Raw genomic sequence first — 24,808 nt, forward strand, 5'->3', positions numbered from 1 at the left:
TCTTTTGAATAAATCAAGGCATACGTGGATGTATTTATGGATTCTTTGGACAATTTGTTTTGATCTACGACTTCTGAAATTGCAGTCCTCAAAAACTGGCTTCTGTGGCTTTGGCACAACCTTTTTTTTGTTTTTGTTTTTGTTTTTGTTTTTAATTATCACAAAGGTTTAAGTGCCAGTGATCATGTATCTAGTCAAATTCTAATGATACAGCTTTTGGAGACAGGATGCCACAGTAAAATGATTTTTGTGGTTTAATCAGTTTTGTACTGACATACTGGGCTGCTTTCAACTGTGGATTCCACTTATACCTCATACTTCACTGTGATGAGTCATGCGCAGGGAAGAATGGAGAGGAACCTGCATGTATGACACACTCTGTAAATGGATGACCCTTCCCTTTCTCCCTGTAAAGCCAACTGTTGACAACTATAGGCTTTTTGTGCTCGGTTTGCTTTGGTTTGGATGTTTGGGCGGGGGGAGGGTGGTGGTCAGAGGTGGTGTTTTTGTTGTTGTTGTTTTTGTTTGTTTGTTTGTTTGTTTTTTGCCTCCATTGAATATAACAAATTAAATCCAAGGAAAATTCTCAAACTGTCAAAATAAATTCAATTTGTATTTACTCAAGTCCAGATGGTCCCAGTTTTCAATAATTCATTCAGCCAAGGAGGCTTTTAAAAACTAGTATTTTATTCCTCTTCATTCTAAGCCACTTATTTCTTTTCTCCTAAGTCCAAAAATAAGCATATGAAGCTCAGATCAGTGTTTTGTTTCACCTGTGCTGGAGTCTCATCCAGTGGTGGTGATGGGTTGTTCATCCCGATGTGGATTACTTATGAGGTCAAAGGACTTGTTTTACTCCCCTCTACTGTCTGACAGGCTGAAACTAACAGGGACAAGTGGGAAGTGGCTTAGGTAAAACATCACTCTCTACTCCACTTCTTATCTCACCCCCCAAAATCAACGAAGGCAGCAAGAACACCTTGAAAAAAAAAAAATGAAGCACCTCTACACAGTATATTCAGCATAAAAACTGGGCCAGAAGATCACATGGTGTGGCTTTTTAAAACAACTCTCACTTCCTCAGGTCACCACTGTTTACATGATGATGTCGGGTAGCTTCTGAGCTTTTTAAGCGAAACCTTTTAATATTTAATGTGGTTAAAAAAGGTTTTCCACAGGCAGCTTTCAACACTACCACAAATCTCTGTCTGTACGGTGGTGGTTATTGTAGTGTATCCCTTAAAAATTTTTTTTTTTTTTTTTTTTTTTTTTTTTACGTACTACCAACTCTGGAGTAAATACCAACACAGAACAAAATATTCTCAAATGGCTCTTTCATAGCACTTGCTATTCTAGTGAATGAGATGTTTTTCCCCACTATATGCATTTTTGTTGCTTTTAGTAAAACTTGAATTATACTTATAATGTTTTTAAAAAACTAAGATTGCCCTCCTAGCCTTTCACTTTACTGATTTTGTAAGTCTCAGCTTTGTCCATGATTCTCAGTTTCATTCGACACTTCCTTTTAGCAGATTATGGACATGTAAGTCTCAATCTCTGTAACCTGTTTTCTAGAAATAGACTAAAAGGAAATAAGCTAACATTTGTTGCAAATTTTGGGAAAATTGTGTTGTGTCATATCTAAAAATGAATTTCCTAGGATTCTGTAATTATAGTCACTGATTCGTGTAGTATCAACACAAAACTGGAGAAAAACAAATCAGGACAACTGGATGTTAGCATAGCAGAGCTACAAAAAGATGGCTAAAGGGATCATTAAAGAGTCTGCTCACTGAAAAATAAACACAGACATACACTTGTGTCCACACTAAAACTACTACTAAATCACTCACAGGCAGGAATAATAAGTGATGATTTGAATGAGGAAGTAAGACAAATTCACTGAAACTAGCAGTGTCTTCTATCCTTTTATTTCTCCATTTTCTCATCTAAAAGAAAGTAAAGAAAATACTTCTAATTAGATGCTTACAACGAGTTCAGCATGCTTGGCTGGATGATAGGATACCCAAAAGCACTGCATTCAAACTCTTAAACTAAGTTCCAGCTGGGGAAGCTTCTGCAGAGCATAGTTTCCCCTTTTTTGTTCTAGTTTCTTGTTTGTTTTGTTTTTAAGAATTACCCACACACACACCAAAAAAAGGGGGGGGGGAGAATTCCCTTTAGGTTACTAGTCATATAAAAATGCCCTGGGAAGGGGGTGGAACAAATGGGGAGAGAAAATTGTTTAAAAGTGAATTGGGTTTGGCGGGGGGCACCTAGGTGGCTCAGTCTGACTTGATTTTGGCACAGGTCGTGATCCCAGGATCATGGAATCAAACCCCACGTCAGGCTTTGCACTCAGCATGGAGCCTGCTTGAGATTCTCTCTCTCTCTCCCTCCCCCCATCTCCCCCACTCACAATCTCTCTCTGGAAAATAAAAATAGAAAGTGAATTGGCTTTTAAATAAAAAACTCAAAAATGAATTTCTTTAAAAACACATTTTGTTAAAATATGTAAACAGTGCAATATTGTAACAGCACAGCTCAACGTATTTTTGTAAAATGAAGACATCATGTACTCAGGACCCAAATCAATCAAGTGAACATTATCAGCACTCCACAAGCCCCTTGTAGTTCCTTGTCCCAGGACCCCACCAAGGATAACCACTGTCCTGATTTATCACATAGATTGGTTTTCCTGTTTTTATACTTTCCACAAATGGAATCTGGCTACTCTTGCTCAATATTATTTGAGATTCGTCCATATTATTCTGTGCTGGTGTGGATGGTTTGTCCTCAGGGCTGTATATTTTTTCATTGTGTTAATACACCACAAAACTTATCTATCCTTTTTTACCACTGATGGGTATTTGGGTAGTTTCGAGTTTAGGGCTGAATAGTGCCAATATATATATATTTTGGTACTTATCTTTTAGTGGATGGTCATTCTAGGACTGGAACTGCCTGGTCATAGACTTTGCATGTATTCAGCTCTAGAAGATTCAGCCAAGCGGTTTTCCAAAATAGATGCACCAAATTGCATCCCCATGGATGCATGCAATTTATATTCTAGTTGTTCCACATCCTTTCTAATACTTGGCATTTTCTGTCCTTTTTCATTTTAACCACTCTAGGGGATATGGTGGTTTTAATTTTAATTTTTCTAATAACTCACAAAGATGAGCCCCTTTTCATGTATTTGTACATGGAGGGATATTTCATGTTTAGAGATTGGAATACCCATTAGAAAGTTGTCAGTGTTGTTCAAGTTGATGTATAGACATAATACAATCCCAGTCAAATTACTAGCAATTTTATTTTTGCAGAAACTGAGAAGCTCATTTAAAAATTCACATGGGTATTCAAAGGACCAAGGATAGCCAAAGAATTCTTACAGAAAATGGAGAAAGCAAGAATACTTGTACTATTGCATAGAAAGGTTTCTAAAGCTTTGGTAACTAAGACAGTGTTACTGGTGCAGGGCAAGGCTAACAGATCAATGGAACAGACTAGAGTCCAGAAACGGGTCCACTTCTATACTGTCATCTGATCTATGGCAGAGATGACACTGCATTGCAGTGGGAAAAGGATAGCGTTTTCAATAAATGGTGTTCAGCTATTTGGGTAACTATTTGGAGATAAAAGAATCTTGACCTCTTCCTCATTTCATGCAAAAAGTGGATTGTAGATTTAAATGGGAAAAATAAATAAATATATATGTGTACTTTCAGAGGAAGACCAAAGAAAACAACCTTACTACCTGGGAGTAGACAAAGATTTCTTAAATAGGACACAAAAAGTATGAACCATAAAAAATTAATATATTGGGCCATGTTAAAATTGTGATGTCAGGGGACCACTGGTCAGTTCGGTGGTTAGAGCATGTGATTCTTGACCTCAGGGTCCTGGGTTCAAGCCCCATGTTGGGCATGGAGCCAACTTAAAAAAATTAATTTAGGGGCGCCTTGGTGGCTCAGTTGGTTAAGCAGCCAGCTGCGGCTCAGGTCATGATCTCACAGTTTGTGAGTTCAAGCCCTGCGTTAGGCTCTGTGCTGACAGCTCAGAGCCTGGAACCTGCTTCAGATTCTGTGTCTCCCCCGCTCTCTCTGCCCCTCCCCCACTCTCTCTCTCTCTCTCTCTCTCTCTCTCTCTCTCAAAAATAAACATTAAAAATTTTTTTAAAATAAAAATGGGTGAAAATTTTGAACATTCACAAAAGGTGATATCCAGATGGCCATGTTTTTTCATTTTCTCCTTACTTTTAATAAGAGAATATGTATGTCGTGTATATATTCAGCTACTCTTTACTACTGCCATTCTAAAAGAGTATGCCTAGAAAACATCAATAATATGTATAATTACATGAAAACATGATGTCCTTTCAATATTACTGTTTTAGGTTCATGTTGTTTTGATGCCATGGACATATAAACATGCAGAATCTAAAGCATGCAACAGCAGGAAACACCAGATGGTTTCGCACATACTTATAACCCTAAAAAAAAATTAGCTTTTCCATTACCGTGAAATGTGAGCAAACAGATCTCCTCTGCCTCCTGCTTCTCTCCTTTTCCCTCTCCCCCTCCCTTCTCTCTCTCCTCCCCTCCACCCCTGTCTCTCTCTCTCTCTCTCTCTCTCTCACACACACACACACACACACACACACACACACACAGTTCAGTCTTTGAGCTATGGACATCTCATCCCTGACCCAGAGCCACATCGGGCTCACTATTGCTGGTCACTAGTGTCATCTTTATGGAAATAACGAAAGGACACATAAGTGGCAGGAATAGATGAAGTGCAGAAGCCTGTGGTGTTCTCTGCTTGGAAATTTTTCAAAGCTGAAGATTTAATGTTTTTTTAGTGAAATGAAATAGGTGTAAACTTGACCAAGTTAAAACATTCTGCTCTAATACATACTTATTAATTAGAATCATCTGGAGGGTTCTGAAAACATGCTGATACCTGGGATCCTGGGTGCAATCTGGAGGATTTGTTTGATCCTGGGAGGTTTTGTTTTGTTTTGTTTTGTTTTTTAATTTTTTAAGTTTATTTATTTTGAGAGAGTGAGAGCACGAGCAGGGGAGAGGTAAATAGAGAGGGAAAGAAAGAGAATCCCAAGTAGGCTCCACACACACATCAGTGCAGAGCTCGATGGAAGGCTTGAACTCATGAACCTCAAAACCATGACCTGAGCTGAAACCAAGAATCAGATGCTTAACCAACTGAGCCACCATGCGCCCCTGGACCCTGGGAGTTTTAAAAGCTCTGTGGGTGATTCTGATGTGCTGGTAAGGTTGTGACCCCTGCGGGTGCTTAAGTCAGGGTGCAGTTAAAACTGAAATCCTACGTTGATTGCTCCAAAGAGCCACCCTGTTAGACTACCTCATTTGTGTTTTGGTATGACTGAGGAGGAGGGATATTTTTTCCTTTTAGAGTACTTCTCCAGGGACCTGAGTCCTGGAATGACTAACAGAAAGTGGTAAAACTGTCTTTTCAGGAATATGCTCAGATGTTCTACACAGCGTCCCCTACCTTCCTAGTTACCCCAGGAGCACCTCACTGCAGATAGTGTGCACACAGTGCTAGTTCAGCAGAGAAGGCTACTGCAAACAAGAAAGATCTAGATTTCTAGTACATCCGGCCATCCTCCCTCCTTCCTTCTCAGCCCCACCACACTGATTAAGAATTCATGATTGTAACTCAAGTATTTCAATACCGTGAAAGCACAGAGCCCTGGCAGTTCCTTCCAAAGAGAAACATGGTGGTAGTGGCTGTTAAAATTTTTATTTTTTAAATGCCATTGTGAATATAGATATACTGTAATGAAAATAAATCACTAAAATTTTTACATAATTCATACAGCCTTTTGTAACTGGTTTCTTCCATGATTAATATCTTATTTACTTTCCCCTTCAGTAACCAAAAATAATTGATGTACTACATTTTAATATTTTGTATTTGTACTGCTTTAATTGATTTCATAAGTTATTCCAAATGCTGACCGCAAAGGTTATTTTATACTCATCTAATAATCGATTTAAGGTTGTAATATGTTGGGGGAACATAGATTATATACAACAGTTTGAAGACCATGCAATAGAAAAGTCTAAATAAGGTAAATAAAGGAAAACTTTTAAAGATAAAACCTACTAGTCTACTATGTAGCTAATAGATTTTTTCATATCTTAAGTTTTTTCCATTCTTTACCCATGTCCTCTGCCAACCAAAGAGCAAACAGGAGATAAATTTTAATCTCCAACCCTTAATCTGATTCTTATTCTTAACACGTTTTTCATTCACTAGATCAGAATATTGTTATTTAATAAAGGACCTAAATTTGTACACCATTAACCTTAATTTGGAACATTTTGGTTACTCAGTAATTTAACAATTTCTTCTAGTTTTGCATACATCATATATATTACCCCATGCAGAGGCTCGACTTTTTCAGTAGGTTGGACAGGACCAGTAGGTAGTATTATATTCTTCATTTGTCTAATGAAGTCCAGAGAAGTTAGACTGTGACTTTCTCTATTATAAATACAGGATGCAACTATTACTAGAATTCCATTTTTCTGATCTAAATCCTTTGCTCCGTTTGTTTGGGGAGCATTTTCATCTCTGTTAATTTAGGGCCCAGTCAGTTCGGAGGCAGAGGAAGGGAAGGAATATATCTACTAGTCAGTGATAGCCACTGAATTCAAACACTGAGCAGGATGCCACTCAGACCTCGACTTGGTTGAGAATCACACCCCTGAGAAGCCAGCACTTTGGCTTCCAATTTTCAGTTGAGGAAATGGAGACTCAGGGAGTCTACTAACCAGTCCCAAAAGAGTGAGACCCAGGTCTGTCAGGTGCTGAAATTCCTTATTTGCTACTTCTCCAGGAATTCAGCATCCAGTTAGGAGGGAGGGGAAATTACACACACACATGGACACACCTGAAATTAAAGTACCATTTACTGTTCTGGAAGTTGCAGAAAGAGTAGTCACCAAGTTAAAGGGTTCCAGAGAAACAAAAGATCACTTCTGAATGGATGGTCAGCAAAACTCCTTTTTCACTGAGAAGATTCGCCATGGCTAAAGTCTAAGAAAGGAGATTTGGGCAGGCCAAGATTAGATAGATAGATAGATAGATAGATAGATAGATAGATAGATAGATAGATAGATTTCAGTAGGCAAAATAAACAAGATGGGTGGATGGATGGATGGACGGATGGGAGGAAGGAAGGAAGGAAAACATTCCAGGGAAAGATGATAGCTTAGAAGGAGAAAGCCAAAGAGATGGGGTAAATGAGGATGTAGGGAATAGATGAGCAACAGGAAAAGCAGATTTGAAGACCTTGCATATATGCTGAATGAGCATGGCTAGTTTAATATGTGCCCAATTCCAAATGCTAAGATAAGTGCTGCTAGGTTAAAGGAAGCATCAAGAATTTTTGAACTGAGCTGATCCCATAAAGCTTCACAGCAGAGCGTGATTTGAGGTGGATATAAAGATAGGTATGAATTTTAAGGAAAATTCTTGAACAAAATGTCAAGATGGGAACACTAAGACCTAAGGTATGATTGCCAGGTAGAGATGAGAGGACAGCTTTGCTTTATGAGAGACTTTGCAGTGGGTTAGGAGGCAGTGCAGAACCATTGAAAGTGTTTTAGTTCAAATGCTGCCCTCACCAACCTCTTTATTGTAAATACAATGGATAAAATATAATAAAAACAAAAAATAATTTTCATCCTTTTATCTTACATAATCTCTTAACTTTTAACCATGTGTTGACCTATTTCTCTCCTGGTTTTTGAAATACCCCCACTGTCCTGGCTTCTCTTTTACCATTATTTAGTCCCCTTTGTGGGCTCCTTTGTTCACCCATCTCCTTGTCTCCCCGCATTACCAGAGTCTGCCCTACTCATCTTCATCCTCTTCAGAAATGACCTGAGTGGCAGTGACACCTAAATATATGTTTCCAGCCCACACTTCTCTCCAGACTACACCCTGATCTGCCTTCCTCCTTGACGTTTCACCCGGGGTGAGTATGGCACCTGCTGTCAACCTTGCCCTGTCCAACCCAGCTCTTGCCCAGACATAGATCTGGTCCTGACCCTCCCTGTTGAAAACTCTCCTGTGACTCTCCATGAGGTGGCATTTGCCCATTTCCCAGTGTGGCCCAGCTGAGTGTCAACATTCTGAACCCACCTACACAATGAGTGTACCAAGGCCTTCTCCCCACCCACATTCCCCTATAATTATGGACCTTTAAAAAATTCCCACTCAAACAGATGGGCATGATGCCTCTAGAAATCTTTGTTTCTTCCAGAGTTGACCCTCTTCCAACCCAGCAAAGGCAATGGCAGTGATTATTTAGATTTCTGCTCCACAGGCATAACCTCAAGAGCTGTAGACCAGAGGAAAGAATCCTCCATGGCACAAATTTATCTCTCTCTGAGGCAGGTGCTTTGGAAAAGAATATTATTAAAGCTGGCTTGTGACGTTATGTTCAGGGTCAGTCTTCATTGCCAAGAGTACCTGCCAAAGGTTTATCTGCCCGTATTTGCTTATGCTAGAAATATGATAAATTACTCCTATTCTATATAAATGCGAATGTATATGTATTCTATATAAATACATCTGTGCATGCACGCACATATATACATACAAAACATGCATGTGTGCATACATATATATATATACATAGGCACATTCACATTCACACACGTGCCCCAATACACATATGTATATAAAACTGTTGGGGAGTGGGGACCATTTTTCTTTTTTCTTTTTTCCCCTTCTCTCTGAGTCTGTCCCAAAGTCAACAGAGTGGGGTATACTTTGTGATGGTGTTGCCTTGGAGTTTAGTGCTGACACTCTTTTTCAAAGTCCTGTATTCTCTTTTCCTCAGCCACCCTGGCTGGCAGTAGGGGCTGTGGATTGCACGGAAGTCCCGGGTGCTCTCACCACAGTCTCTGCCCACGGTCTTGATTGAAATCCAGCTCACGTTATAGCGCTCAGGCTCAGGCATTGTTAGAACTGAGAGATATATTCAATTTTAAGCAAGAACAAACTAAATCTGCCTTCTAAGGAAAAGTAGGCCCAGCCTCCTGTGGCATTTCTTTAAATGGATTAATATGTTGATCTGGGAGAAATCGGGAGCCATCCTTCATGTTTTCATTATGAAGCCAGGTGAAATGAAAACCAAATCTTACTGCTAAATGCCACCCCTGGGAATTCTGCAGTGTTGTTTCTATTTTAAACCAAACTGCAGGATTTTTTCTTTAGTTAAAGCATAATGTTGTAAATATAAAATTTCAGTATTCCTTTCTTTTTTTAACTTTAGACACCATTTAGTTGCTTCCTGTTTGCAGAGCTCATACCAGGAACATTTTATAATATTAAGCGGCTGTGAATATCTAATCACATGAGAAACAGTTGCTGTGTATCTACCTTCACGTGTTGGAGAAATTGCAGCCTGAGCCTGGTAATAAGGTACTAATTATCAGAGTACTGCATCATAGTCCTTAGCAGACACCTAAGCCTTTATTCACTTAAATGTTTGTTTTTAAGTGAAATTATCAGTCATAAAATAAATCATAGGCATGAAATGGTGACTTTTGTCATGCTAAATTATTCTTGGTGATTTAGGGTAAAACACTTTTCCATGTCGTGTGCTTTCACTCAGTATCTGTTTATAAATGAGCAAACATGGGGGGGGCGCCTAGGTGGCTCAGTTGGTTAAGCGTCCAACTTCAGCTCCAGTCACAGTCTCACGGTTTGTGAGTTCGAACCCCACATCAGGCACTATGCTGACAGCTCAGAGCATGGAGCCTGCTTCAGATTCTGTGTTTGCCTCTCTCTGCCCCTCCTGCTCGTGCTCTCTTTCTCTCTCAAAATAAATAAACATTAAAAAAATAAATGAGCAAATATGATTTTAAGAGAATGGAAGAATACTTTTCTCTGTTTTCTTAGTTACACACTCTGAACTTGTCATCCTGTACTGTTTATCTGAGTTTAAGGGGAAATTTCTGGAAGAAAGACTGACTGAGCATTGCTTTTTTATTATTATTATTTAAATTCAAGTTAGTTAACATATGGTGTAATAATGGTTTCAGGAGTAGAACCCAGTGATTCATCATGTCCATATAACACCCAGTGCTCATCCCAGCAAATGCCCTCTTTAATGCCCATCACACATTTGGCCCATCCCCCCACCCACCTCCCCGCCAACAACCCTCAGTTTGTTCTCTGTATTTAAGACTCTCTTATGGTTGCCTCTCTGTCTGTTTGAAACTATTTTTTCCCCTTCCTTTCCCCCATGGTTTTCTGTTAAATTTCTCAAATTCCATGAGTGAAAACATAGCAGTCTTTCTCTGGCTGACTAATTTTGCTTAGCACTCTAGTTCCATCCACATTGTTGCAAATGGCAAGACTTCATTATTTTGATCACCAAGTAATATTGCCTTGTGTATATATCTTTGTTATCCATTCATCAGTTGATGGACGTTTGGGCTCTACTTCACACCTGTCAGAATGGCTAAAATTAACAACTCAGGAAACAATGGATGTTGGTGAGGGTGTGGAGAAAGGGGAACCCTTTTGTACTGCTGGCCACACTGGAAAAAGTATGAAGAGTCCTCAGGAAACTAAAAGTAGAACTACCCTACAACCCAGCAGTGGCGCTCTGTTTATCCAAAGGACACAAAAATGCTGATTCAAAGGGGCACGTGCACCCCAGTGTTTATAGCAGCGCTATCAACAATAGCCAGATTAGGGGCATTGCTTCACAAGGCAAAGTTCAAAATGCTGAGAGGGTGTTTCATCTTTGGAACTCAGCTGGAGTGGAAGGTCAGGGTCTTGTGACCTCACCATGATGTTTATTGTAATTTGAAACCCTTGAAGATTTGCAGGCAGCTACCAGGCTGCTTCTGGGGAGCCTTACAGCAGTCAAGATTCCTCTCCCTGAGGGGACCCAGAATATCCCCTTGCGTTAGGCTATTTCTGTTTGCACAAAAACAGATAATAGGTTCAGAAGTGTGGGTTGGCTTGGAACAGATCTGAGATGGGGCTTTATTCTAATGACACCTGGAGAAATGGGGCAGCTCAGCAAAGATTGCCAGCCATTTACCTGTCTTACCTCACCATAGGTCCTTCGCGATGGAACGGCAGCTCCCAAAGTTCACCTTTTCCTTTCCTGTTGCTTTGCTGCTGCATCTTTGCTTCCCCACCCCCACCCCTGCTGCTTATTCTTTCTGCTACTGGTGGGCTGGCTGACTCTGTTTCAAACAATTGCTTCAATTCCCTTCAATTCCCTTCAATTTGGAGCACACCCACCCTCCATGGGCAGAGTTCCTGTGGTCTGGCCAGGTACCTGTGGTCCGTGCACCTCTGCCACTCGACAGAGAAGGCGCCATGAGCCTCAGCTTGGTTCATCTTGCATTTAGGCTGCGTCTCTGGGACACGGTCTTCCTCTTCAGAGCTAGCAATGTGGCCTCATTGTCTTGGATTCGATACAGGAGTATTCATTTCATACCTTTGCCTCCTGTTTTGGCAAACACTCTAGAAGACAGATGATAGAGTCCTATTGAAGAATTCACTGTTGGATGACCAAGATTATAAATCTGTGTGGTTACCTCTGGAGAACTCTAGGTGAAATGAGAATGTCTGGTTTGTCCCACCTGCCTCCACAGGTATCTCAAGACTTTTCTCTCTGCTCTTTTTTTCTTAGCCATATACATCAACTGTTACTTATTTTGCAGGGAACATGTATGATACTTTGGAACACACACAAAGTGTAACATACAAGAGTGTATATATAGTGTGAATACAGGCTGTACCCCACCAGAGATCTTTGCTTTGCTTTGTTTAATGCTTTAAACTTTCCTAAATGCTCTCCCATCCTTTATCACTTTAATCTTTCAAGTAACTAGGAGAGGCTAATCTCCACCTTTTGCTGCTGAGAAAACAGACCTAACACTACAGACAGAACCATTATTACAATCCCAGTTTTCTGATACATTCCACAACGTCTTGACACAAAAGTGTACGATCACTGAATGATGTGTGCATGCATGGCTCCCCCCCACCCTGCCAAGCACACACACACGCACACCTGTTGCGACTCATTTATTGAAAACTGATAGAATTTACCAGCATCGATAATTTTTCCATTCTGTATATGGTATTGGCGGCTGAGAAATTAATTATTAGCCTAGTAAAGATGGAGTCTGAAAACCTGTCCTATGTCTTCAGTATTGTTAGCAGTCAGTCTAACGGTAGGCAGTGTGGGAAAGTCAGTGATTCTGTACAGAAAAGAATCAGTGTTTCCAAATCACTCGTCTTCCTAACATCCATCCATTCAACCAGCCATCCTGTTAGAGTGACATCGTTTGGAAAAAGTCCCAGACCTGGGATAAAGGGACCTGAATTCTGATACATGCTTAGTATGTAATTTGGGTTAAGTCACTGTACATTTGTGAATCTGATTTTTTTAAGTTTATTTATTTATTTTGAGAGAAAGAGAGCGAAAGAGTGCAAGCTCGGGGTGGGCGGGGGGCGGGGGGAGAGACAGAGAGAGAGAGAGAGAGAGAGAGAGAAAGAGAGAGAGAGAGAAATCCCAAGCAGACTCCACGTTCAGCACAGAGCCTCAACGCAGGGCTTGAACTCAGGAACCATAAGATCGTGACCTGAGCTGAAATCAAGAGTGGGATGCTTAACTGACTGAGCTACCCAGGCGCCCTATAAATCTGATTTTTGTTTTTAATCTGTAAAATGAGGTGTTGGGATTTTGTTTTCTGATGTTTTCATCCATGTGCAGCATGGTCTTAGGTCCGACACACCATTGTCTACTATAGTATCCCCTTTGTAACCTCCTTACCCACCCACTCCAGAGCCTGGAGACTGGGAAGGGTAGTGTCACTGATGTATTAAAAATCTTCCTTAGGCCCAATTTCCAGGTATTATATGAAATTCCCTCTGCTGCTTAATTCCACTGAATTACATTTTTCATGTTAATAGGCTAATATTTTTTGAACTTGTAAGATGGAATGTATGGAATGAAATCAATATCTCTGATAATTACTTGACGGGGGTGGGAAGGTTGAGTAGAAAGTCATTTAAAACTCGCAGACTAATATTGATTAAAATTATTGGCTTGAAGATTTAGAATATCTAAAATGTAGCCCCGGCATTTACGATGACATGTAGCAGGTCATTTTCTTTACTGGATTTAGGGAAGAACCAGTAATTTAGAATCAGAGCATTCTGTGCATCCCTATATAGGGTGTTCTCAGGCTTTATTCCTGCAATTTCGCATTTTTATGTGGGATGTTCTAAGGGACAAGCAGTTCTCTTTTTCAGAATTATTGGAATCTTTCTTTTGTTATCTTTCAGTATTCACAGAATATGTGGTCATTTCATTCAAGTGTCCATGAATGATTCTAGACAGATCCATAGTTCTTTACATTTGTTGAATGCCGTATAACAGTGGTTCCCAATTCTGGCTAATCATTCAACATATTTTTTTTTAAGATCACACAGATGATTTTGGTGAGCATCCCTATTGAAAACCACAGGTTTACCAAAAGTGCCAGATTATAATTCACATGGTTTTCTGTCACTTTCACTCATCATGAGAAAGATACAAGAAGCCTTAGTGATGATCCCCCACCCCTTTCACAGAGAAGGCAATTGAGGCTCGGGTTAAGTGAGCTGCCGAAAGTAACACTTCATCTGCTTTTTTTCCCCAATGTCCAACTTCTGCACCGACCCACTGTGTTATAACCTGAAGTCTTAGCCATGTTTCAGATTATCAAAGCTTCAGTAGAAACAAACCTGAAAAACACAGTATATTGTGACAATCATGGAACCACAGAGAAGCAGAGTTAGGTGAATACTCTTCTCGTTTAAGGACCTGAAAGCCCAGCGGCCTTAAGTATCGTGTCAAGGATGTACCACTGGCTGTTACATATATGATCTGTAGGTAAATAAAATAGTAAGTACTCTTACTGTATAGTCAGCCCTTTATAGCATTCTCCACCCACCAGCAGGTTCACCATTAGAGGGCAAGGGGGTAAAACGTCAGCCCAGCTGCACAATTACATTAGCCTTCTGGCCCAGCCTGAAAACCCTACCCAGTCGTTAACAGAGCAGACCCAAAGAGGAGGGCTTTCTTCAGAAGGACACGGTTAATATCTCATTATCTGAGAACAGTTCCCATTAGCATGTTCATTTTAGCTGGGTGTTGAGATTAGCTAGTAGTCAACTCAGGCAGTGAGGAAATGGCCTTTTGATGGGTGGGACTGTAGGAGGAAGGATGCCTGCAAGAGGTAGACAGCCAGAAGGACAGGCAGAATCGCGGTATAAGCCAGAGGGAGGTAGCTGGACTTGCCTCCACCTGCCCATTTACCTCCACCATCCATGCCTTCTGATTGCACGTTTTTACCAAAAAAGATACAGTGAAGTAGACTTTTTTTTTAGATCAGAAGGATGAAAGGTTACTAACAGCCAGCTCTGCTTCCTTGTCTAATCTACTATGTCATGCCAGGCACTGAACTACTTACTACAGATGTGTTGTCAGATTACAAGTTGTTTATCTCCGATGGATGTTTCCCCAAGCGGCATAAGTTATATGGGTGCTAACATTTTCCTAAGAAATGCTCTTGGCATCACATACCTGCCAACAACATCTCACTGATCAGGGAAGCAGCATGGTGGAGCAGAAGCACAGAGCTGAGAGGCAGCCAGTGTTTGCATGCTGCTACCCGGAGGCAATAAAATGAAATTGAGTTAGTGATTTATTTCCAATTCCCATACTCCATGATTCCAGTGACTCATGTTGGCAAGAATATTATAATCATACTGTAATTCATTCATTACATATGTGTGTATCAGGGCGCCTGGGTGGCTCAGTTGGTTAAGCGGCCGACTCTTGATCTCGGCTCAGGCCATGATCTCGCAGTTTGTGGGATCAATCCCCACATCAGGCTCTGTGTTGACAGTGCGGAACCTGCTTGGGATTCTGTGTCTCCCTCTCTCTCTCCTTTTGCGTCTCTCTCTCTCTTTCTCCCTCCCTCTCTCTCTCTTCCAAAATAAATGTTTAAAATTAATGTTTAGTTTTTTTACTAAATTTTTAATTTTTAATAAATAAATATGTGTGTGTCACCTTCTCTGTCTAGGGGGTTATGCTAGATGCTGTGGGGAATGCAGCAATGAGTCCCACAAAGACCTGCCCTTCTGGAGCCTCCCATCCAGCCTGGGAGATCAAAGTATGTCCAGAAAGTTCTCCCAGAAAGTGAAATGAAAAATAATCAGTTGAGAAAGATGTGGAAAAATAAACATAGTTTTTGAGCCTCTCTGTGTGCCCTAGGGACTCTAGTGGATATTTTATATACATTTAATGTAATTATCATGATAATACTGTGGGGTAGGTATTATTATCCCATGTTATAGATGAGGGAGCAAACATTCAGAGAATAAGTAATCTGCCCCTAGTTGTACAGCCAGTATATTGAGCCACGACTCAGAAACAAGCCTTTCTGATTCCAAACTCAGACTTTTTCTATTAGATCATGTCACCTCCGGTTAAAATTCTAGGAGAATTGATACTCAGATAGTTTTGGCGGGGCATGATAAGCGCTTTCTGGTAGAGGAGCCATTCGCTCAAGGGCTTAAATATGGTAGAAGTGGCATATGTTAGCTGGAGAGTATATATATTTCCAGCAAGGACACTGGAGGGAAAAAGCAGTGGGCTGGTAGGAACCCCTGCCTGCATGTACTCTCTGCCACGTGAGCAACACTTGTGAAAGCGTGGCCACGGAGCAGGGAAGGGCTGAGGCAGGTTGCAGGGGCAGATCCGACAGTTACTGCAAAGGCATCTCAGTGCTACTCCAGATTTGGGTGAGAGGTCATATCTGGCTGTGTCTTATGAGTACTTGTGTGTGGAGAGATGAGATCTGAGTCCACTGGACTGGCTGGGGTGCAAAGATGCAGGACTGAGCTGCCGGACCGAGATCAAAGGTCAGACATGGGGAATGGAGACAGCGGAGCATTCTGTGGCCTTCTCATGAAGGTGCTGTCATCAGGGAACCACACCCAAGAGCAGGGGCAGACTGGAGATGCACACGATTTCTTCAGCAGCAGTTCTAGGACTCCAGAGAGTGGTCAGAGCCAGAGTACGTGGGCGTCACGCTTTTGTAGGGGGAAGAGAGTCAAGGTGAAGTAGTAAGCTGGCACTCTACTGTTGACTAAGCACAGTTGGTACATCCTGTGCTATTTGCAGTGGCTGAAGAGAGACCACAGGGAAAGAATAGCGGTGCTAATGGCTAACAATTATTAACTGCCTGCTTGTACCAGGCACTGTGCTCAGCGTTGTGCATACCTCAGTCCCTGTGCATGTCCCTGTGAGGCGGGGGTCATTTTTCATAGCAAGGAGCTAAGACAAGGGGAAGTAAATAAACCAACTAGTAAATGACAAAGCCGGGGTTAGGGCACAGGTCTGATGGCCATTAAGTCCACCGACTTGGTTAAACAGAGAGAAGGAAAAGAGATGCTGTGATGGGGGAAAGTCAGACTCCAAAAAAAGAAAACCGGAGACAGCTGATTCCTGTTTATCAGTTGGCCACTAGATCCTTGGAAAGTAAAGGTCGGGGCTGGAGTGACTTTGCATGACAGGTGCTGGTTCACCACCATTAACATTCACCTGCCTCCCACAAAGCTTGCATATTGAGCTCTTAACTGATGTACTAGAATTTTCCCTACTCGCAATAGAACAGATGGACTGTGGCACGTTATGTGCCTCTCACTGCCCCATATTACTGTAGCCTGAAAGAAGGGTGAATGTCTGAAAGTCAGCAAGGATGCAGGGAGGCCAGAGACACACTGCTGTGCTCATCTGCTTCTGTGCATGAAGGTCTGACATGTAACCTTTGCCCTTCTTTACATTCACCCTACAGTATTTTTAAGCGATGAATGTTTTACTTGCAATAGTAACTATCTTAATACTGTGATGAGCCAGTAAGATGGCTTATCCTCGAATGGCTTCTACACCATGTGTGTGTGTGCGTGTGCGTGTGTATGCATGTGCATGCATGCACGCACACATATGATTGTAAATGGAATTGTAGATCTGATGGTTACATTTGCAAATATATTTAATTTTAGGGGGACACTGGCTCAAAATTTTCCATTTTTCTCATAGTATTACTATTTCAATCATGGCTCAGCAGGGAAGGGTTATTTGAAGCTCTGACCACTCACCTAAATTCAAGATATAACAAACCCTCTGATGTTCTGATCTCCACAGCAATGAAAGACTTCAGGGATACATTTTTTTTCTTCCATAAGACATACCAAGATTTTTAGTCTGCTTTTCCCACCAACCTTAGGATATATCGTGTTATCCTGAGATATTTAATAGCCAGATGGATTAGGTAAATCTGACTGCTGAGGGTTACTTTGCAGTTTCTGGCTCTTTCCACCCTGTCCATCCACAAAGAACACTTGGAGACTGTCCAGAGAAGCAGTAAGGACCAACCAGCGGTTTGAGCTGTGACTTTCTAGGAAGGCTTGGATCCCGGCTCTGTGACATACTATATAATCTTGATTAAACCATCCACTGCCATCCCAGCCCCCACTCTAGAGTCTGAGATAATGAGCCAGACACCATCCTTGATGCCTGTGTCCTCGAGATGTGGGGGAATTAATGAGCTAATGCCAAAAAAAACCTAAAAGAGACTTGGATTGAAGGACCTCTCAGAGGAACAGCCTCCTGTTGCACTGCGTCTCCACCGGCAGGCTTTTCCCACATAGCATGCTTCCTTCAGGCCCTCATCCTCTCATTATCCTCATTTATCCGTACCTGTGAGAGTATTCGATATCACTGCAGTAGAACCTGTTCCACTTACAGTTTTGAAAAACCTGAAAATATCACACACCGTAATGAAGTTTCAGTGAATTACTAATGATCACTCAGGACTATATGTCCAATGCTAAATTGGCTAAATTTTATTTTCCCAATCATTTATCTGAAACATAAGTATCATCCTACAATCCTAAAAAATAGTAATAGTAAGTAATACGAAATTTTAAGCTTAAAGTACAGTTTTGTAATATCAAACAAGTAGCACGTCTGATAAATGAAATTTTGTTAAAGGAGCTGCTGTAGATAAGAAATGAAACTAGAGTTCTGAAAGAAATCCAAAACTTCTATTGAATTTTACATTTAGAAGTGCGTCAGAAATGACAAAGTAATCTTCCTATGTATATTTATAGGTTTCATGAGCACTTATTTCATTTATATATCTTTCATATAAATGGAAAATGATTCCAGAGCAGAGACTGTCATTTTCAGTAATTGTTTCTGGCATGGTTTTAGAAGAGTTTACTTCTAAGGTCTGAGATCATGACCGACCTAGCTTGGTCGGTTAACCGTCCAACTCTCGATTTCAGCTCAGGTCGTGACCTCACAGCTTGGGATTCAGTTTGGGATTCTCTCTTTCTCCCTTTCTCTGCCCTTCCCCTGTCACTCACACACTCTCTCTCTCACTCTGTCTCTCTCTCTCTCTCTCTCAAAAATAAATTAAAAAAAAACTTTTAGAAGAGTTGACGTCTTGATTGCTGTAAAGTGTGTGTGTGTGTGTGTGTGTGTGTGTGTGTGTGTGTGTGTGTTCATCTCTTCACCAAGTAAATGTTATTACCCACTAACTAACCTGAAAATTTTTCTTTCACTGAAGAAACATTTTCCAAGACTAATCGGTTTTCACACTTTTTCATCTGTGTTTTGCACTTGAGAACATTTAGAAGGCACAGTTCAAATGGACACACTGATCAAGACTCAGATTCAGAGCCTGACTGTCCCAGCCCACATTGTGCAGTCCTCCCCTGCTTATACTGCAAGTATCCAAGAGCCTCGGGCTTGTCAAGGCCTTCACTTCTCCTGTTTTCAATAAACACCTCCTCAGTGCAGTGCAAGGCATGGAGGAGGAGACACGGCCCCTGCTCTCAGGAGCTGGCAGTCTGGGAGAACAGACATTAAACAGACAAGCACACGGGTGACTCTATCACAAGCCAAACTAAGTGCTGACAAGGAGGGCACATGACAGGATGACCAGGGACACCAATCAAGGATGTCTTGAGACCGAGTGACACTTGGTCTGGGCCCTGGCGATAAGCAGAGGTGCGTGAAGGGAGGGTGGAGAAGGGCAGGCGTCCTGCAGGTGGGGACAGACCATGCAGAGACCCTCAGTGCTGCAGAGCATGGCATATTCCAGGAAGTGGAGGAAGAGCCCCTTGCCCTGGCTTCCCCACTCCAAGCCGCTCTGTCCACAAGAGAGAGTGTCTCCACCACCTCAGCCGCCATCTCCTATCAGCGCCACTCATTTATGAGACCTGGAGCTTCAGAGCTTACAGGAGAACTCACCTCAGCAGCACCCCAAGAGAAGCAAGAGGCAAAACAGGACATAATTTGTCCCCCGGTTCACTCGTGCCTAACTTGGCTTGCTAACACAAGCAATCCAGGCAGTGGGGATGGAAGGTCAATAATCCATATTTCTCTGCATAGAATTTTTTTTAGGATTGTGAAATTTTGTATCTGTGTTTACTGTCTTCCTTTGAACAAAGATTAACCTTTTTTAATTTTTTCTAATGTTTATTTTTGAGAAAGAGAGAGAGCATGAGCAGGGAAGAGGCAGAGAGAGAGGGAGACACAGAATCCAAAGCAGGCTCCAGGCTCTGAGCTATCAGCAGCAAATCTGATGAGGGGCCCAAATTCACAAACATTGAGATCATGACCTGAGCTGAAGTCGGACACTTAACCAACTGAGCCACCCAGGCACCCCTTTTTAAAATTTTTTTTCAAACAAAGATTAAAAGGGACCATTTATAAAACAGATAGCCAAATATATTTATTTACCGTTATGCATATTAATATAACAAATATATTTGGTCATATGAGCATATATAAAATTTGGTTAAGCAAATCCAAGGACTTTTTTTTTTAATGTTTTTATTTATTCTTAGAGAGAGAGAGAGAAAACACAAGAGGGGGAGGGGCATAGAGAGAGACGGACAGAGAATCCAAAGCAGGCTCCAGGCTCTGAGCTGTCAGCACAGAGCCCGACGCGAGGCTTGAACCCACAAGCCATGAGGTCATGACCTGAGCCAAAGTCAAACACCCAACCACTTGAGCCACCCAGGTGCCCCCAAGGGCTCTTTTTACTTAATCGGGACAGTATATTTTCTGGACACTGATAACCCACAATTTAAATTATAATCTCATCGTGAACCTTAATTCTCAGGGAAAGGGACACTTACCTACTTCTGGTCATTCTTTTTTTTTTTTTAATGTTTATTTATTTATTTTGAGAGAGAGCGCATGTGTGAATGGGGGAGGGGCAGAGAGAGAATTCCATGCAGGCTCCGTGCTGTCAGCATGGAGCCTGACACTGGGCTAAAACCCACTAAGGACGAGATCGTGACCTGAGCCAAAATCAAGGACTCCCAATCAACCAAGCCACCCAGGCGCCCCATGGTCACTGACATTTTTGGTGAAACCTGAAGCAATTGTTCATTGGTAGCCTAACCAGGCACTTTAACTACCCATCCCCAGATCCAGCTTAAAATGTGAGGACATCAGGTAGATTATGACTACAAATGTTTGCTTCCTGGTTAAAGAAAAGAAAATCCCACATATCCTTGTTCTGTTAAGGTAATAAAAGGAATTCACATAGAACATAAACATAAATTGCTAAAACAAAAAATGTTTGGCTCAAACACAAGCATTACAGCAAAGCTTACCTGTCACCCAACTAGGAACATCATTAAAAGTAGAAATCTCCAGCCTACACAGTAGTACCTGGTCATGGCTTCTTATAGGCTATAAGGGTTCATCTCCTGCTCTGCAAGGAGAAATGTTGGCAAGATTATTGCACCGTCTCTGTGCAGTCTTCTCACACGCTGTTCCATTTTCCAGTGAAAGTCCAAAATGACCCTCTAGTAGTCTCTCTCTCTCTCTCTCTCTCTCTCTCTCTCTCTCCAAATCTCTGACCCGAGAATACGATAGGACTGTTTTGTATTATAACAACAAGTCCTGGATCGGTTAATTCAATGGCCCATAGACCTGGCTCCAGCTTGACAATGTCCAACAGTAAAAAATAGAAAGTCCCTGTCTCCTTGTCTTAAGAGCAGGGACACCTTTCCCACAAGGCCTCAACCATCCTCCCTTCTAGTCACATTGACCAGAAGTGTGTTATATGGTTGTGCTCCAACCATTCACTGGTCAGATAGATTGAGACCACAGTGACTGCCTTAGATCAATCAAGGTGGACACCATGGGGCTAGAGAGAGACCAGCCTTCTCTAAGGCTCACAGGGGGCTAGACAGTTTGGGGCCTTGTTGGGAAGGAAGGAGGCAAAGAAGGGGCAGCTGTGGATGGGTAGCCAATGGTCTCAGCCACAGTAGGTTTAACACATGGGGCCCAGGAACCTGCATTTAACAAGTACTCCAGGTATTGCCCAGTAGTAGCAACTGGACAAGCACTTCAGTTTGACCCCTGCTCTCCCTTTATCAGCTCCACTACCTTAGATAAATCACCATGTCTCATGTCTGCATCACAGTTTTCCCACTAATAACAACGATGTCTCCCTCAGAAGATGACAGGAAAAGTAAGGTGAATGCACAGTCCCGCCCTTCATTCCCAATTGATTAGGTCTAAGCTCTTTAAGGACAAGGTGTTAATAAGGGGCCCATTGGTGCCTTGCACATTTCATTTACCTCACAGACATTGGTTCATTCGGGCTGACGGGAACAGCACATGAGTGAATGAGTGTTCCAGCACCTCCCAGTGTAAGGAGGCAGGCAGGGGTGAGTACAGCGTAATGAGAGCAGGAGGGGTGAGTACAGCGCGTGAGCACCATATACAGTGAGAGCGTATTAGAGTGCTTTAAGCGGTGAAGTGATAGTATCAAATTAATGTGCTGGAGGCATTGCAGTAATGAAGAAAATTAATTGTAGAGTGTGGATAATGGAGGCAGAGTGTCCAGGTAGAACTAATCTCTAAGCAAGAGATCATTTAGAGCTGAGGGAAGGGAGTGGCAGGTGGGAATGGAAAAGGATAGATGAACTCGAGAGGTAATTTCAAGATTGAATATACTGGGTTGGGGGCTCAGGAGATAGTCTGGTCTAGCAATATAGATTTAACAGTCAGCACTCTCAGAACATTGATAATGGAGCCATGGGTATAAATGAGGGCACCGTCGTATTTATTAAAGACATATTGGTGGCCTTGCTGATGTTTTATACCGTTTCCTATCAATATGCATGAGCAATGAAGAAATGAAATGTTCTTTTCTCCTGCTTGGCAACATCTCTCCTGTGATATTTTTTTCCCTCCTGATGAGAATCATATTGCTTTCCCTTTAGATGGATTTTTTTTTTTTAACTCGGTGGGCAGGAGGGCCTTAGCTCTGGCAAAGAAACGTCGCACCCACAGCCCTCACCATCACAGCAATGAGGTGCGTTGACTTTATTGTCAGACGATCTCTGGGTTTCAGTTCTGGCTTCGTTTCAGTCCTGGCTGCCCACCACATTAGTTGTGTGAAATGGAGCACATTTTCTTAATCTTTATAAACCTCATTTTCCTCTCCTGCAAAACGAGAATAATATTATCTCCACTTATCATAACCGCATTTCCTTTCCTTTGTTCAAATACAGAGACAAAAGAGGAGGCAAATATGAGAAGGAGCAGAAAGAGCTTGCCTCAGACTTTAATATGATGTATTAGTGACTGAAAGCCAGAATGCCCACGTGTTGGTGTGTACTTGGGGCGGGGGAGGGGGGGGCGGCGCCTGGGTGGCTCAGTCGGTTAAGCGTCCAACTTCCACTCAGGTCATGATTGCACAGTTCATGAGTTCGAGCCCTGCATCAGGATCTCTGCTCTCGGCACAGAGCCTGCTTTGGATTTTCTATTCCCCGCTCCTCTGCCCCTCCCCTGCTCATTCTGTCTCTCGCTCTCAAAATAAACTTTAAGGGGGGAAAAAAAAATAAAGAAATGGTGGGTTGGCATGTACCACAGGGACTGGCCTATCGCACTGTGCTTCCTGTGGAACCATGTCCCAGCTCTAGGTGCAGTGATAGAGGCTGCCTTTCTGCCTCTCAGGCACATTCCCAGTGAGAAGTACTTCCTTCCCAGGGGCCTGTGCCATCAAGGCAAATGACACGTTGGCTTTATGCTGGCAGTTCCGTGGCTCATTCCCACTTATGATGGTGCATCAAAACATCACAGCACATCAGACCTCAAAGGCATTAGAAGTCCTGCGGCACAGCCCTGGCCAGAAAACCACGTGGGAAGGGATTGCAGAGGTTTGGCCAGGAATGGCCCAGCAGCCTTCGGAACAAGCTCCCCACACCTGAGGATGTTCCGTTTCCAGATGGTTCTAGCTAAGTGTTGTTTGGGATACTGAAGACATTTCCCAACTCCCATAGCTGTGGGTAGCTGGGGCTCTCTGGAAATGACAGGAAGAAAAACCCCGTGACTTAATAACCCTCTATGAGAATTTCACTTTTTTATATATATTTGACATATTTCTGACAAATAGGCCATTCCTTTACTCCCCTTCTACCCTGTCGGCTCAGTGGTGCTGAGCAAGGCAGAGCAAGGTGGAGGGAATCCAGGGAACAGCAGTGGGAGTGCGGGGAAGCCCTGGACAGCTTTGCCTTGAGGAAACCATCTGACAGACATTTGCTTTTCCTAACACCTGCTTGGTAAGCCATTCTGATGATGTGGTCACATCAGATCTCTCTCTCTCTCGGCTCTCCCTAAGCATTTCTTTTTCTGGGTTATGGAGCAGCTATTCTGGAAGGAAAGCAATTTGATGTCAGGGGCTCCTTTGAGCCTTGGGAATTAGGACTCAGAAGCTTGGACCTGGAGCTCAGCTGCTTTATGGAAATACACTGTGAATGTTTTATTCAGTAATGCATATATAACATTGAGCAGAATCCAAATACATAAATCACTTGTACAATAGCTGTTAAAAGCTACCTTCCAGCCGTCCGAACTCAGCTGCCAGAATCGCTTACAAAGTCCTCTATTGCCACCTGCTGGCTGAATGTTTTATTACACTGTTAAATCTTCCTCTGGGTATTTTCAGTTCCCTTCAGCCTCTTTATAATAGTCTTGGCACTCAGGTTTTTCCAGGGTAAAATTTTCCCCCACCAAAACTGAAATGCCTTATGCTTTTGAGGATTGCAAAGGAGAACCATAGTATTCTTTCAAACTCTGGCAGCAGAGAGAATAGGATGGACAGAAACCTTAGCATCTGTGGGAAGGCCCCCTGAATTCAGGCCCCCTTCCAGCCTACATCTCAAGGGCAAGAACTCAGTACTCAATTTATCTTTAGATCGGGCCCTATTATCATAGCTGTCTACCTCTCAGTGTCTTTCTATCACAGTCACCAGTATATTACACCAAAGGAATAGGAATTATTAATGTTAGCAATGTAACATGCCCACAAATCAGCATGAGTTCACAAGATTCCCAGTACAGAAACCTTAACACACCCCTCCCAAAAAAAAGAAACCTTACCCCAGAAGTTGCCATGAGACACCAGAGCCAGAAGGTAAATTTGGTCACCTGTGCAAGACATAGTTGAATAATGATTGTGTGACTTTTGGCATCAGTTCAAAATGGCCATCGTATCCTAAATGACAGTGGTGCGTCAACCTAGCATCGACTCTAATCCAAACAAGATCTCCAATGTAGCCGTGGGTCCTGGAGCACTCACAGATGTCGCCTGAGCATTCGCAAAGTGAGTTATCA

General features: G+C 42.1%; 1 protein-coding gene across 10 annotated transcripts in view; it reads left to right on the forward strand.

Moving 5' to 3' along the window:
• LYRM4 (LYR motif containing 4) overlaps positions 1-24,808 on the forward strand; it is a 168,800-nt gene that overhangs the window by 108,913 nt on the left and 35,079 nt on the right. For 2 of the 10 annotated variants that reach the window (XR_006217515.1, XR_006217514.1), the window contains exon 3: positions 7,904-8,035. The exons of 3 other annotated variants lie outside the window; for them this stretch is intronic. The gene's annotated coding sequence lies outside the window, so the exon portion shown is untranslated. Of the gene's footprint in view, positions 1-7,903; positions 8,036-8,323; positions 8,484-9,340; positions 9,490-13,906; positions 14,005-24,808 lie in introns of those variants that run through there. 5 more of the 10 variants (XR_006217513.1, XR_006217512.1, XR_006217516.1 and 2 more) reach the window with 5 other exon arrangements.

This window comes from Panthera tigris, chromosome B2, assembly GCF_018350195.1.
Source record: "Panthera tigris isolate Pti1 chromosome B2, P.tigris_Pti1_mat1.1, whole genome shotgun sequence".
NCBI lineage: Eukaryota > Metazoa > Chordata > Mammalia > Carnivora > Felidae > Panthera > Panthera tigris.